The sequence below is a fragment of the Agelaius tricolor genome, unplaced genomic scaffold (assembly GCF_023055355.1).
Source record: "Agelaius tricolor isolate 1412-34295 unplaced genomic scaffold, bAgeTri1.0.p SCAF_1, whole genome shotgun sequence".
NCBI lineage: Eukaryota > Metazoa > Chordata > Aves > Passeriformes > Icteridae > Agelaius > Agelaius tricolor.
Window position 1 is genome coordinate 52,989,344 of NW_027269261.1, and position 13,832 is coordinate 53,003,175.

Genomic DNA, 13,832 nt, shown 5'->3' on the forward strand with positions numbered 1-13,832 from the left:
AACAGGCAAGGATCCTTATCAAACAATTAGGTTACTCAAGAACTACTCCAATAACTGGCCCTTTTTGCCCAGGGTTATGCATTCTAGAACCATGTCATAAGCTTTCGTTGAACTAGGCTTTTTCCTCTTCCTTTTTTATTTTGTTTGTACTGTTAAAAAAAAAAAAAAGCTCATCTCCCCTCTAATCCACCCATCAGATAAGGTGCAAAATTGTATTTTAAACTATATCCAAAAATGGGGAACTGCAAAGAAAAACTCCATTATCAAGGATAACCTAATTCAGTTTGGTGCTACTGGGCTACAGATGGAGAAGCAGATACATAGGGCAGGTGAAATACACCAATAGGAAACATGACACAAGAACCATGCAAACCCTTTGTATAGATTGCTTTATCTTTCTTTTTATTCTGAACCATAATGGAAACAGACAAAAAAAAACCAAAAAACCTTTCAAATTATGTCACTTGAAATAAGCAGGCATCAGACCTCATTAAAAAAATAAAAATAAAACAGGTCATCATACACAAACTGAAATTAAATGCAAGTTTCTCAAACCTTAATCATTCCAAAACCAAATAATGTCATTTCACTGGGGAGAGAAGCACACAGGACAAGATACAGCCCTGGCTCCAAGCAAGTTTCTTTTTCAGCTGGGTTATAACGACAAATAATAACCAAAAAAAGCTAAAACCACAGCTCTAAGCCAGTCAGTTGCAACACTTTCACCTCCAAGTTCATGTACTTTACATTCAAATCACATGAAAGCACCTTGGGGTACATAATGTATAATTTTTTTTCTAAAATACCTTATACCATCTGGCAATGTAAAGATCATTTCTGTTGAGAGTGCCTTTCCTTGTAGGTCTTCTCTGCCTGAAGTATCCAGAGGCTGATTCCATGTAGACAGTTTTTCCAACAGTCTCACCTAGTGTTACTATATTCAATGAAACGCAAACCTTGCATGCTGAAGGTTTCCATTTATAGGCTGGACAGTCACGAGAAGCACTATTTCAGCAGTACAAGTCCTACCTACAGCTGATGACAAAATCCTGGCCTCATGAAAAAAAAAAGTCAAAATCAATAACTTCCCATTCTGCACTTTTATTAGTCAGGACACAATCCCAAATGACAGACTTTTCATTATATTCACAAGAGACAAGGCAATTCACATGGTTTCACAAGCTCACAAGCTGTGCCAGGCACAGTTTGGTGTCATCTTCTCAGATATGGGGCACTGATTAGAAAACTGTGAGATGAGGGCAAGACAGTTTTGTGTTGGCTCCAGAGAAAGCGAAGCTCCAGCAACAAGATCCGTGTTGGCACGATGCTTTTTAGAATAGCTTTGATTTCCACCGCCTATTTGCGTGGTTAGTCTGCTCATGGATTGACTTTCTGGTCACTTTCCTAGAACCAAGAAAGCTGGCAGCACCAGCTCAGCCGCAGTGTGGAGGTGCGTGTCCCAGCAGAGCAGCAAGGCTCAGAGAGCACCCTGCTCAAGGTGACACTAAAAGTGTCAGGCACCACCCATGACAGGGCCTGGGGAATGACCCTTCCACCTTCTGAGCAGCCAGAGTGATGTGACTACATCCTTCAGAAATATGAGGATGTAAAAGGAATTCAAAGTGCTTCAGCTTAAAGGCAAACATCCTTATGGGGTCCAACAAGACCTTGGCTGAGTCAGTCAAAGGCAGCTAAATGGGGCCATGCTCACTTACTAATCCTGCTGCACCCTCCTGGCAGCAGAGCACCAGAAGCAGTGGATAACATTTTAGAAATGCATCTGCATAGACACTTGTGAAATAAATGCTAACAGTCATACATAAATAATTCAAATAAATTTATTTATTTAAAATATTTCCTTTGATAGTTAACCAGCAGCAGAAGTTGAACCTACATGGAATCCAGGACAAATCTTCCTCCCAGTGACAAACAAGCCAGACCTCCAACCATGAACTCTCATGAAATTATTCCAGGTATATTGCTCTATGAAGGAGACAGGACATGACTAGAGGTAAAAGCTATGATCACATATATGTACATGAGTCTAGATGTATACAATTAGACATGCATTCTTAAATATTTCTTCACACAATGTGGCAAACCCTCTACATTTTCTGCTGTAATATGTTCATTTCTATGGGAAAGCATCAAAGCAGGAACCAAAAAAATGCATTTTTGGTTGAGATAAAAAGACAAGTATAATCCCATCACCTACATGTGACACCGAATTAGGCAAGGAAACTGAAACACGGCTGTTTTCTAGCATGTGAATCTGTAAACAGCCATCAAATGTATTTATTACACTTTTGGCTCACCAGACAACCCACTTGACTGAGAAAAAGAAAATCAAAATTAGTTTCATTTACTCCCCTGCTTGCTAGTTAAGTGGGCTGAACTATGGAGATTAAATGATACTGCAAAGAAATTAAATCAAAACCATGCATAAGCAAATGTAAAAATAAATACCTTCAAGCACTGAGCAAGGTAAGAAGCATCATATTCTGTGCGCAAGCTACCTGTGGAGATGTCAAAGTTGGAAGTTAGAGGATGTTACCACTGTATCCCTGAATGGGCCTTGCATAGGATCTTAGTTACTCAGTAATGCATGCTTGTATGACTTGAGAAGGGACAGGGATTCTAAAGACTGTTTTACTAAAATTCTGTAGGTTAGAGGGACACTTGATCTGATAAAAATAACTTCCAGTAGGCAATTATAATCCACTGTCAATCACATTCAAACCTCCCATCCCCATCTTATTATCTTCCCCTCAAAGCCTCATCCTCAACCAGCATGCATCCAAAACTGTGTATTTAACATCCCTGTTTTCTTCCTTAATTAATAAGGTTGGGAGTGAGAAAGAGAAAGAAAATTAAAAGGTTGCTCTCATATTCACTCAATTTGTGGAAAATGAGCTACACTGAAGTTTTGAAGATGTGTGCATAAAGGAACTCCATCGTCCCATGTGTCTTTCTCTTTCCTGCCATGCACAGGGTGATCTGGGGAGCAGGGGAAGGGAAGTCAGGGTACATCTGCTGCAAGCTACTTCACTGTTCCTACAGAAGAATTAGCCAAGACTCCAGACACACCATTATAAAGCATCACACAGAGGACATACACCAAAACTAAAGCAAAGGTTCTTCCTGTACACTCATCTTTCACAAGTGAATGTGTCCAGTGCAGCCTCCCATCATGGAGCATTCGGGTCTATCAGCCTCACATGAGGAAATCTGTACAACCCAGAAGCAAAACAAGCATTTCCAAGGTGACATGTAAACACATCCTGTCCTTGCTCCAAAACAAAAATTTGGAAGACCTGGTATGTTTCTACTCTCTTCTGTATTACTTTCTCACCTCTCCTTCAAGCCTGTCATAGGTAATAAACAAGAGTGGTTGAATTTTTCCCATGAAGAGATCACTAATTTAATAGAATCACTGAACAACTATATGAGCTGAGCTAAAAAACAAAGCAGAGCAAATGAACGTATTGTATGTCATCCTTTTGCCTCCCCACAATTCACTGACCAAAGTCCTGTCAGACCAGATAAAGGTGCTGTCATACTACTATATATCAGCTCCAATTTACCACCTTACTTGTTTAGAAAAAAAATAGCTGACTCAAAGTTGCCCTACTAATTACTCCAAATCATGCAGTAGTTTTACTAATGCGTGGCTGACTATAAAGTTCTTCACCAATAATTAACATTACTCACTACAATAAATTAGGTCAAAGATGAGTACAATTTGTGCACTTAATTCGTAATCAGGTAAATCAGAGATTAAAAATATATTACATATCAAACATGACTGGACCAACTTCAGTGTCCTCTTGATCCCAACATTTTCCACCATAAAAACCAACTGCAGACGTAGCAACACTGCGTTTGGTATCACTCTAAAACAAATACCTTTCTGTCAGTTTGTATTTCACTAACATCATTTCATCCCAAGCGCATTATATAAACTACTCCTACCCTTACACTTACCACAAATTTCTTCAGATGTATCAGTAACATCTTGCTAAGCCTGTATCAAAATTCAACTGTACCTCACAAATTAAATACATGTAGCTTATCCATTATTTAAACCTTAAGAAATCAAATATTCTAGCCAAGCAGCTCTGTGAAAATATTCACTAACTTTTAAAGGGATTTTGCTACTATTGCAGGACCAAGCATAAAATAATGGAACAGACTGCAAGTTTTGTTTGACACGAATTTACTAAGAATGTTGGAAGAAATTAAATTCACATAGCTTTGAAGAGATTTTAAAGCAAAATCTCTTACTCAAAGAGCCTAGTATTACAGCCTCACCTGGTGATCAAAACAGATTATCATATCAAGACAGCAGGAAGATGTCCAACTTTATAGTCTCATATTTGATATTTAATCCTACAGTTTCTACCAAACTGTAGAAACTTTTTTGACTTCTACAGGACAGGGTATTTGGCTGTAGGAGTCTATGAATGTCCTGCCAAAGATAAGTGCCTTTTTCACTAAAGAACTATTTTACTTCAGACAAATGCACTTAAAAGGCTTTTCATAAACAGTTTCAGAAATTGCATTCATAAACATAACTGATTTTAAATGGAAAAAAGTCAAAAATTGTCCATTTCTATTGTTACAGAAGACCATGAAGTGTATTTGATTTTCTTTTCTAAAACATTAACACAGCAGTTTTAGAAATTCAACTCTCAAGATGAATCAGTGTTTCACAGGTGTCACACAGGACTCAGATGAACACTGTCAGCATGCAGAGGTGTCAGTGAACCATGGGCCTGCACGATGCTCTAGGGCGTCTCTTTCATTGCTAAGGCTTGTGCAGAAAGAAGGGAAATCACATCCAGTCCTCAGAAAAATTGACAACAGTTAAGAGCAAATAAGGACATTATTTTTCAGCTAACTGAACTATTTATTTTAGCTGTCTTTGAGAGACAAACAACATAAAACTCCACATACTTCTAGAACTTTTGTAAGCACACTACACACAAAATGAACTACACTGACCTGTGAGGCTGGTAATAGATGCCAGTAACTTAGGTCTCTGTTGAATACTGACTTTGGTCTAAACTGAATAGTTTTTGCTCTAACTAAATAGTGTCACATCTTGTTGTCAAGGAAGGGTAACCTCAGTTATTATTTCATACTATTCTTTCTTGATGCACTACACATGTTTTGTTTTAATGGAAGCCACAAACACAAATACATAAATACAGAGAACTGGGACTTTTATCTTACTAAAATAAACAAAAACAACAAAAAAAACCACACCAACATGTAACAAAACCCCACTGTCTAATAAGACTAATTTTGATAACCCTGATCCTATGCCATTAGATTTTTTTTAAACTTAGAGCTCCTTTCTGCCTAAGCACAGATGTTGGTCTATGGAAAACCTGCTCAATAAATAATATTATTTCGACAACATTCTCTGATGTTTTATAACTTACACTGTGCAGTTAGAACTTTCTTTCAGCTTTTTACATTTCTTTAGCAATACTACTCTCTGTACCCACAAAAGTCTAAACTTCATAAATTACAGAAAACAACTTGGAACTTTTCTGCTTCATTTTTTTTTGAGTATTTTCTTATGAAGAGGGTCAAACTCTACTCTATTGCATTACTTTTAAAATGTCACCTGACACTGTAATTTCAATTCCCGTTCCCTCCTCTAGTTTTTACTGTTCTATTAAACTGAACTATACATGCAAATTACCTAACTGCTTTTCTTTGTATGAAATTTCCAACAAACTACTACCTGAAAGAGAAACTCTCTGTAGCAGTCAAACCTTGAGTTTCTCCTGTATGACACAGCAGCAATTAAGCTAAGCCTTTCAAAAAATACTGTACATTCTTTTCCCCACCTTTTTTGCAACTTACATAAATCCAAGATTTTAGCCAGAGCTGCAGCAGTTCATTAGGAGTTACTTTAGTTGCAATTAAGTGAACTTCCACATTTAAGAACAGATGTATTCTTTACTATTCTTTTTTTGGGTGTGCAGGATCAAATTTCTTGTACATGAATTGCATTTTTCAAGCTCGGTAAGGGTATTAGGGCAGAACTATCAACTAACAGGAAAAAAAAAAAAACAAAACAGAAAAACAAGAAAATAATTTTATGTAAAACACAAATTGAGGTGCAACAAAACAAACCCATGTGTCTATCAAGTGGCCATAAACTCATTACCTACTACATTATTACATGACTTGTGGTTACCATGCCATACTTAGAAGGAACTTTTCTGCTGAGACCAAGTTTACACTGACAGCGATAGAATGTGCATAAACAAACTCAGAAAAAGGGGATATTATCACTATACAAACTGGTCATATCAGTATCACCATGTACCAGGGGAATTTACATCAGATAATTAAATCCATGTTTATACACTGCATTACTTTCAGAAAAGCACCCAAGTGGTACGCTTTTGGGTAGGCTTGCCCTGAGACTCCCATCCAGAGAAAGTGAAGGGGGAAAATGCAGGCACAGGTTTTTTCTTATTCAAGTAAAAGGCAATATCCAGGTTCAAAAAACAGTAAAAGAGACACATCCAGAGCAGAACAAGGAAATAGGGAAACATAAGCAATACTGTAACCAAAACCAGAGTGGTCCACACCCCACTGCAGTTACCCTGGCATACAGAGAACAGAGTGACCATTTTGCAGATGCACACAATGTGCCTGAAAGACAAATGAAAACAAGCACCCAAAATTCCCAATACCTCCTCAGAGCAAGAAGAAGCTTTTATGTTTAGACCATATCAACGATGGCAAGAATTTAATCACAAGACAATAGAAAAAGGCAAGTGATTCCTGACTAAATTGCATATGGTACTTTAATGTCTTATTCTACACTGGGGCTTTTGAAACACTGTATAAGATTGTTCCCCCTACCTATATCCTCCCGCACCTTTTCAGGCTCATAGCTTTGGGAAAGAGAGTTCTCAGGGACAAAGCTTACTGGGGACAACCTACTACGAATGAGTAAGGAGGGTAAAGCCAATTGTTTAATCTATGAACAAAGCAGAATGGTGAAATAAGATGTCCATGGTACCTCCCACTTGCTATTTTAGTAAAAAGAAAAAATATTTAAAACACCCAGATGTTTCCAGACATTAATATAGTCTTTAATTTCACTAATGATTTCTTGAAGTCTAAACAGGGGCTTGCTACTTGGTTGTCATGGAAAAACTTCTAATATTTCTATTTACAGTGGATTTTTTCTCTCAGGCTGTCAGACCAGCATTTTCACAAGTCCTAATTTCACTTGAGAATTAAAATTATGGCTGCAATGAACTGCTTTTTAATATTTCCTGCTGAAATAGGGGAATCGTTGCAAAGTCTTACGAAAATTTTTAAGCACCCAGAAGAGAAAAAAGGCTGTGCAAAGTTGCTATTTCGCATCAGAATGGTACAACCAGCTTGAAACTTTCATTGTTCTATCATAATTCTGTGCTGCTTTATTTAAATGTAGCATCCCAAATTACTGACTGAATGTGTGAAAAATACCATTCTGTATTTTCCATCTAGCTTACACTTCCCCTTGCTGTTTCTTCACTTTTTCAGCAACTGCTAGATATTTTATTGAAGGGGGAAAAAAAGAAAAGAAAAAACAAAAAACCAAAACACCCAACCAAACAAAAAAATCTTCAACAAACAAATGGTTAAACTACAGAAGAAAGCCAAATAACTAAAAAAATATTTAATCTGTAGCTTGCTACTTCAGAGATGCTGTTTAAGAAATCTTGAGAAAATTAACCTGCCTCTTTAAAATAAGAGAATTTTTAAAGCAGTTTCCTTGTAACTTATCGGACCTTTTTCAAATAACAAAGGTATGCAGCCTCTGCACTCAACACTGCTGTTCAACTCCCAAAAGTATTAACAATTAACTCTTCCTGAAGCCTTTAACCCGTAAGAATAATAATAATTATGCATTCCTCCTGCTTGGAGGACCAATAATTTAAAGCCACATACTGACAGTCTGAGGTAAAACGGATAAAACATTTTCTCTTTACCCTGTGTGAAGAACATTGACATGAAGAACCAACTTTTCATGGGCCTGATTCATGATGGGGCAGAGGAAGCCAGTACTCAGCTCTGGCAATTTACCTGCAATCCTTAGGCAGAATCAACTATAAGCAGGTAGTACTTGCTGAGCTGTACAGATAACTATCAATATTACCAACCACAGCTTATTATAAACCCCACCACACTCAAATTTGAAGGATGGCAAGCCATATTTCATAACCCAAGTGATATTACTGTGACTTATACATTACTATGACTTGTACACAGGAACACTCTTAAATAGCAAGCATTTTTCTCTTTGATGGGTAAGTATTGCAGTGTTTCACTAAGTAAACCACTTCAGCCAAGCACACAGCTCCTATATTCGCACTACCTTACCCAATATGGTTAAACTACAAAAGCAGTAACAGTAACTACCCCTTGCTGTTGACCAAAAATGATGAGCAGAGGGACATACAAAATGGTACTCATTACTTTCACTTCTGTTTAAATCCAATTCACCTTTATTCTTTTTTTTTTAAGCACCTAAATAAATGAATAAGCAAAGAAGTTTGGCAAAATGCTCAACAATAAATGTCCTGCTTAGCTACAAACATGCAGATCAGGGTCATAAATTTGCTCGCACAACTAAGTACAGCCAATGGTATTAGAAATAGTTAAAAGTCAAAAAAGAATAGCCTTGTAGGGTGCCACCACATAAACTAAACATGATATACTGCCAAACACTCAAGTAGACACATGTACCATTATTCAGCAAGGACCACATGAATGCATATGGCTCTCTGTTTTGTCTTCATAGTAACAAGAAGGTTTGTAAACAGATCTCACATATGAGGCAATCTAGTCACTTGAGAATCTAATAATCTGCCTTTATAAAGAAGCATTCTGCACTGTTGCCACACAATTGGACTTAGATACACAGTTAAAAGTCCTCTACATTTGTGCTTTGGGACAAGTGCTGCTTGATTCTATCCTAATCCATATCAGTGAGGTTTTAAGAAGTCACCTCAGTCAGGACGTAGAAAACTGCTATGCCCAACAGCCATTGGAAAAAAACATCAACACAACAGATACAAAACATTAAAAATGCGGATTGTTCGATCAACAAAAGTAATGGCACACTGATTTTGTACCGTATTACTGCCGCCTTTGCATAGCTGAAAACCACAGCAATCTTCAACACATTTGCAGATGACAGTAGTACTTCTTAAAACTCACGTGAAAAAACCCTCTCAGCCTATTCTACAACACTTGACTTTTTGAGAAATGAGACCAAGCAAAAAAAAATATTGAAGAAAGTTTCAGCTAATCCATACCTGAAGTTTCAGAAATATCTCCTGAGTGGAAGGATCAGTAAAGATTTAACATCTAAGTGTAAATAAATATAAACCCCAGGATATACTGCATCTATCTAAATATGTCCATGTGTTGCAAATCCAACAGGCAGAGACTCTCCTATCTTCGAAAAACAGATGCACTTTTTCAGCATGTCTGTATATCATCTTCACTATCAAAAATATTGAGGATTCCACACCGCGTCCTGATAACCTGGGGATCAAATTCCTCTGGTAGTCAGTGGTAATCCACAACAACAACAGAACTTAAAACTGGGCCCAATGAATTTGTACCTCGTTAGACCAGTAGTTCCTTTAATCTATTAATTACTCCAATTACCCGGTGTCCCCAGAACTCCTGACGATGATGACCGGAGCCCCCTTGCGCTGGGAGCTGCACGAACACTCGCCCGCACACGCAGCTCCGGGAAGCAGAGAAATACAGACCTAGCCAGCAATGCTTCTCCTCTGCCACCCTGACCACTTTGTTTACTTCTTTCGTAATAGCTCTCAGTATAAATTCATTAGAAAAAAAAAAATAAAGAAAAAGTGACACCCTTGAGTCAGTCAGCATAAAACGTTTAGTGCCCCCTCTATTATTTAATAATGTACAAACCCAGAGAGATTTAATATTAAAGTAGGCTTCACTTTAAAATGAGACGAGAGAAACTATTTAGCTAAACGTTTCTGCTGAACCTCATTAGTATTTCGATTACTTTAGTTTAAAAAGCTTTTTAAGAACTATTGCCTAAAAAACCCCAACTCTTTAGTGTTTCAGCAGAAGTTTCATTTCTGCAACTATCATATAAAAAAAAAAAACTCTAAAAAAAAAAAAGTTTGACCATTAGTGCCAACTAATAAGAAAAACAGAACCCTTTTCCGGGAAATTAAGCTCTGAGGAGGTTTATCGTTGTCCCGGGGCGAGCCGCGGCCGCCTGCCCACGGAGACAAGATGTGCTGGCCGGCGGCCGGCCGGGACCCCGGGCCAGGCGCGCTGGGGCGGCGGGGCCTCCCCCCGGCTTCCCCCCCCGCGGGCCGGAGTTCTTGGGGACACCCAGCACCGGGAGCCCGGACACCACCACGACCCACCCTCCGTCCCCTCCGCCTCGGGCTCCCTCTCACGAGGGGAAGGCCGTGCGCCGGGCCAGCCCCTGGCAGGAAGGTCGGGGCGGGCTGCGGGGCATGACCCGGGATAACCCGGGGCTTTCCCCCGCCTCCCCCACCGCCGCTTGACCCCGACGGCGGGGACACGGCGGGGACGCGGCGGGGCAGCTCGCCGTCCCTGCCCGCCTCCCGGCGCGGAGCCGGCGTACGGTGGTGTATCCTATGCGACAGGCGCGGATGTGCCGCTTACATAATCCCCGCCGGCCGCACACGTACCCCGCATTACATAAGGGATCGTGCCCCCGCCGGCCCCCGCGGCAGCCCCGCCGGCGGGCGGGGGGACAGAGGGAGGGAGAAAGGGAGGGACCCGGCGGCGGCCCCGGCCGAGCCCCTCGTTAACCCCCTTCCTGTGGCGTTTACACGTCATGGAACATTCCCGGAACGGGCCAACGTCCCACCCACTTCAGGGAACAGTCACCGCGGCGCAGCGCGCACACGCACTCCCGCACACGCACCCCGGCGCGGTGCCGGGTGTCCCCGCACACACACGCACTTTCCCCCGCGTCCGGCACCCCCGCGGGGACGCGCTGGCAGCCGGGGCACGTCCCCTCCCTCCGCTCCCTCGGGCGCCCTGCCCTCCGCCGCGCCGGGTGGCCCCGGGCGCCCCCCCTGCCTCGGTGCCCCCCCATCCGCTCCCGGGGCGCCGGAGGCCGCGCTGAGTGCCCCGTCGGGTCGGCCCCCCCGCGGGCGCCTCTCCCCGGCGGTGACCATGCCCATTCCCCGCCGCAGGAGGGGATTACGCAAGGCAGCCTTCTCCTCATCTGCATACACTTACAAGCCGGGTATTCCCCACATTTCCTAACGGCGTGTCACCGACAAAGGCCTGTCCCCGCCGTGTCCCCCTCCTGCGCCGGCTCAGCGGGAAGGGCCGCCGGCCGTGGTGCCCCGGGGACGGTGCCGGTGCCTGCCAGCGCCCGGAGCCGCCGCCACAGAGGTGACTTACCGGTCCGGCGGTTTTACAGCCCCGCCGGCTTCCCCCGCCGGCGCCCTCCCGCCGCCTTGCCCTCCATTTACCCCCGTAGCCCCGGGCGGCACTCGGAGCGCCGGCCACGGACCCCCCCGCTCCTGCCTGCCGCGGCCCGACCCCAGCCCCGCGGCGCCCCGCACCCGAGCCCCGCCGCCCCGGCGCGGCTGTCAGCTGGTGCCGGTGACAGGGAATGAGCGGCGGGCAGGGAGGAGGGGGCTGCCCGCAGCAGCCGGTGCTGCTCACCTGGGAAATCACCGAGGAGGAAGGAGGGAAGCCCTCCCGGTGCCCTTGTTGTTGTTGTTGCTGCTGCTGCTGATCCCGCCGGGCGCTCGTGTTGCTCCTTTGCTAAGGGCTCGCCCGGAGTGAGGCGGCTCGCGGTGCTTCTTTATATATAAAGACAGACAGAGATATTCCAGCGGCCAAGGGGCGCCCGCTTCACGCGTTTATCTTAAGGCAGGTCATTCCTCTCCCTCTTTTTGGAAAGGCTCATCACCATCTCCCTGACAGTGGCGGAGGGGCTGGTGTTGCACGGGGGAGAGGCGGAGGCCCGGGAGCCGCAGCCCGCCCTGGCCGCGGCGGGAGGGAGCGCTCCGCGCTGCAGGCGGCTCCGCCGGGCTATTCCTGGCACCACTTCCCAGAACAGAAGTTACAGGGCGGCGAGCGCGGAGCGAGCGCGGGGAGCGCGCCGCCCGTGACGTCACCGGGTCCCCCCGCGCGGCGGCGGGAGCGCTCCCGGGCGCGGTGCTGGGCGCTGCCCGCCCTGGGAGCTGCGCGGGGCGGGAGCCGCGGGAGCTCCGCGCCGGGGAGGGCGCGCACCGAGGAGGCAGGGCCTCGCAGGGCGAAGCCGCGGCCTCTCCCCGCCGGCGGAGATCGCCGCTCCCCTCCCCCTCCCCGCCGAGGGAACTCCCAGGAGAGCCAGTCCCGACTTGCCGTGCGCAAGCCGTGCGTCCTCCCGGCCTGAGAATTTCCTCCGAGGACGCGGGATCCTCCTGCCCCCTCCCCTCCCTCCGCTTCCTTTCTCTCCCTCCCCCGGCCCCTCCACCCCCTCGCTCTCGCCCGGCCGAGATCGCGTTATCTGTCAAGGCGAACAATACACCGCCGGGGCTCCCCGTGCCGGCCGCCGGCCCCGGCTGTGCAGCGGAGCCCGGGTCTCCCCCGGGGGGGGACCACCCCGACCCTCGCTCACCCTCAGCACGTGGGCCCGGAGGAGGGGCGCGCAGCGGGCCGGCCCGGCGGGGCTCGCCGCCGCCCCGGAGGGCAGGCAGCCCGCCGCGCCGCCCCGGGCTGTGCCGCAGCCATACGCATTTATTGCAACACCCGCCCGCCGCCAGCGCCGCGGCCGAGCGGAGCGAAGCGCCGGCCCCGGGAGCGACCCGCGCCGCTGGGAGGGAGGGCGGGCGGGGGACGCGGGCGGCCGCGGCGCCGCACCGGGTAACGGGGCTCGCAGCCCCCGCCGCCGCTCACGGGGCTGCCCGCGGCCAATGGGGGCCCGCAGCGCCCGGGGCGGCGGGAGGGGCTCGGCCGGGCCGGGGCCGGCGGCGGGGTCGCTCTCCCGCAGCAGCCCCCGGCCCCGGGGCAGAGAGGCGCTGCAGGGGAAATTCCCTCCCGGCCGGGCGAGGCGGTACCCGTGCTTCCTTGAGACATCCCCCTGCCCTTCCGCGGTGGTCGGGAACCCAGCACGGGTTTTCGGAGCCTTCGCCGAAGCAGAACCTGGCCCTGGTCCCGCACCGACACACGCCCCGGGTCCTGCCGCTCACACTATCTTTGAGTTAGTTAAGCCTGAGCGCGATTCTGGGGAACAGCGTTTGTATTCCTGAGATTTGCCACGGCTGCTTGGAGAGTGAAGCTCAACCGGCTGGTTCCCTCTCCCGGCCGCTCCGGCAGTGCGGGGGTCCCTTGCCTGGCCTCGCCTGCTTTGGCTTTCCCCTGGCACCGGAGCCCGCTGGGTTTTTGACAGCAGGTCTTCGCTTCCTTTTCAGAGTAAATTTTCTTTTGGGGAATCCATTCAGCCGCGTTTACAGGTTACTGGAAGTTGATTTGAAGTGATGCCAACTCGCAGCACCATCACAGTGACATCGAAAGTCATACTTGGCATCTGAGATTATTCTTTTGACTGAAATCAAGAAAAAAATCTGTCTCGTGGATGAAAAGGAAAAAGTTTATACATAAATCCTGAAAACAATGGTTCTTATGGTAGATGCCAGAGTAAATAAAACCATTATTTCATAATTTTAGTAGCTAAGAATTTTAAGTTGTTCATGTATCTTTTAGGGACTAATAACAACTCAGTGCTCAGAGCTGGCAATACAGGGACATAAAAGGGCATAGAATCCATTAATAAA

The 13,832-nt window shown here is 45.9% G+C and overlaps 1 protein-coding gene across 6 annotated transcripts in view; it reads right to left on the bottom strand.

Moving 5' to 3' along the window:
- The window catches only part of HIVEP2 (HIVEP zinc finger 2), a 137,145-nt gene extending 125,046 nt beyond the window's left edge, over window positions 1-12,099 (bottom strand). For 3 of the 6 annotated variants that reach the window (XM_071434236.1, XM_071434231.1, XM_071434228.1), the window contains exon 1: window positions 11,734-12,099. The gene's annotated coding sequence lies outside the window, so the exon portion shown is untranslated. Of the gene's footprint in view, window positions 1-2,466; window positions 2,517-9,341; window positions 9,602-11,733 lie in introns of those variants that run through there. The other 3 variants (XM_071434264.1, XM_071434253.1, XM_071434245.1) reach the window with 2 other exon arrangements.
- Between the last annotated feature and the right edge of the window lie 1,733 nt (window positions 12,100-13,832).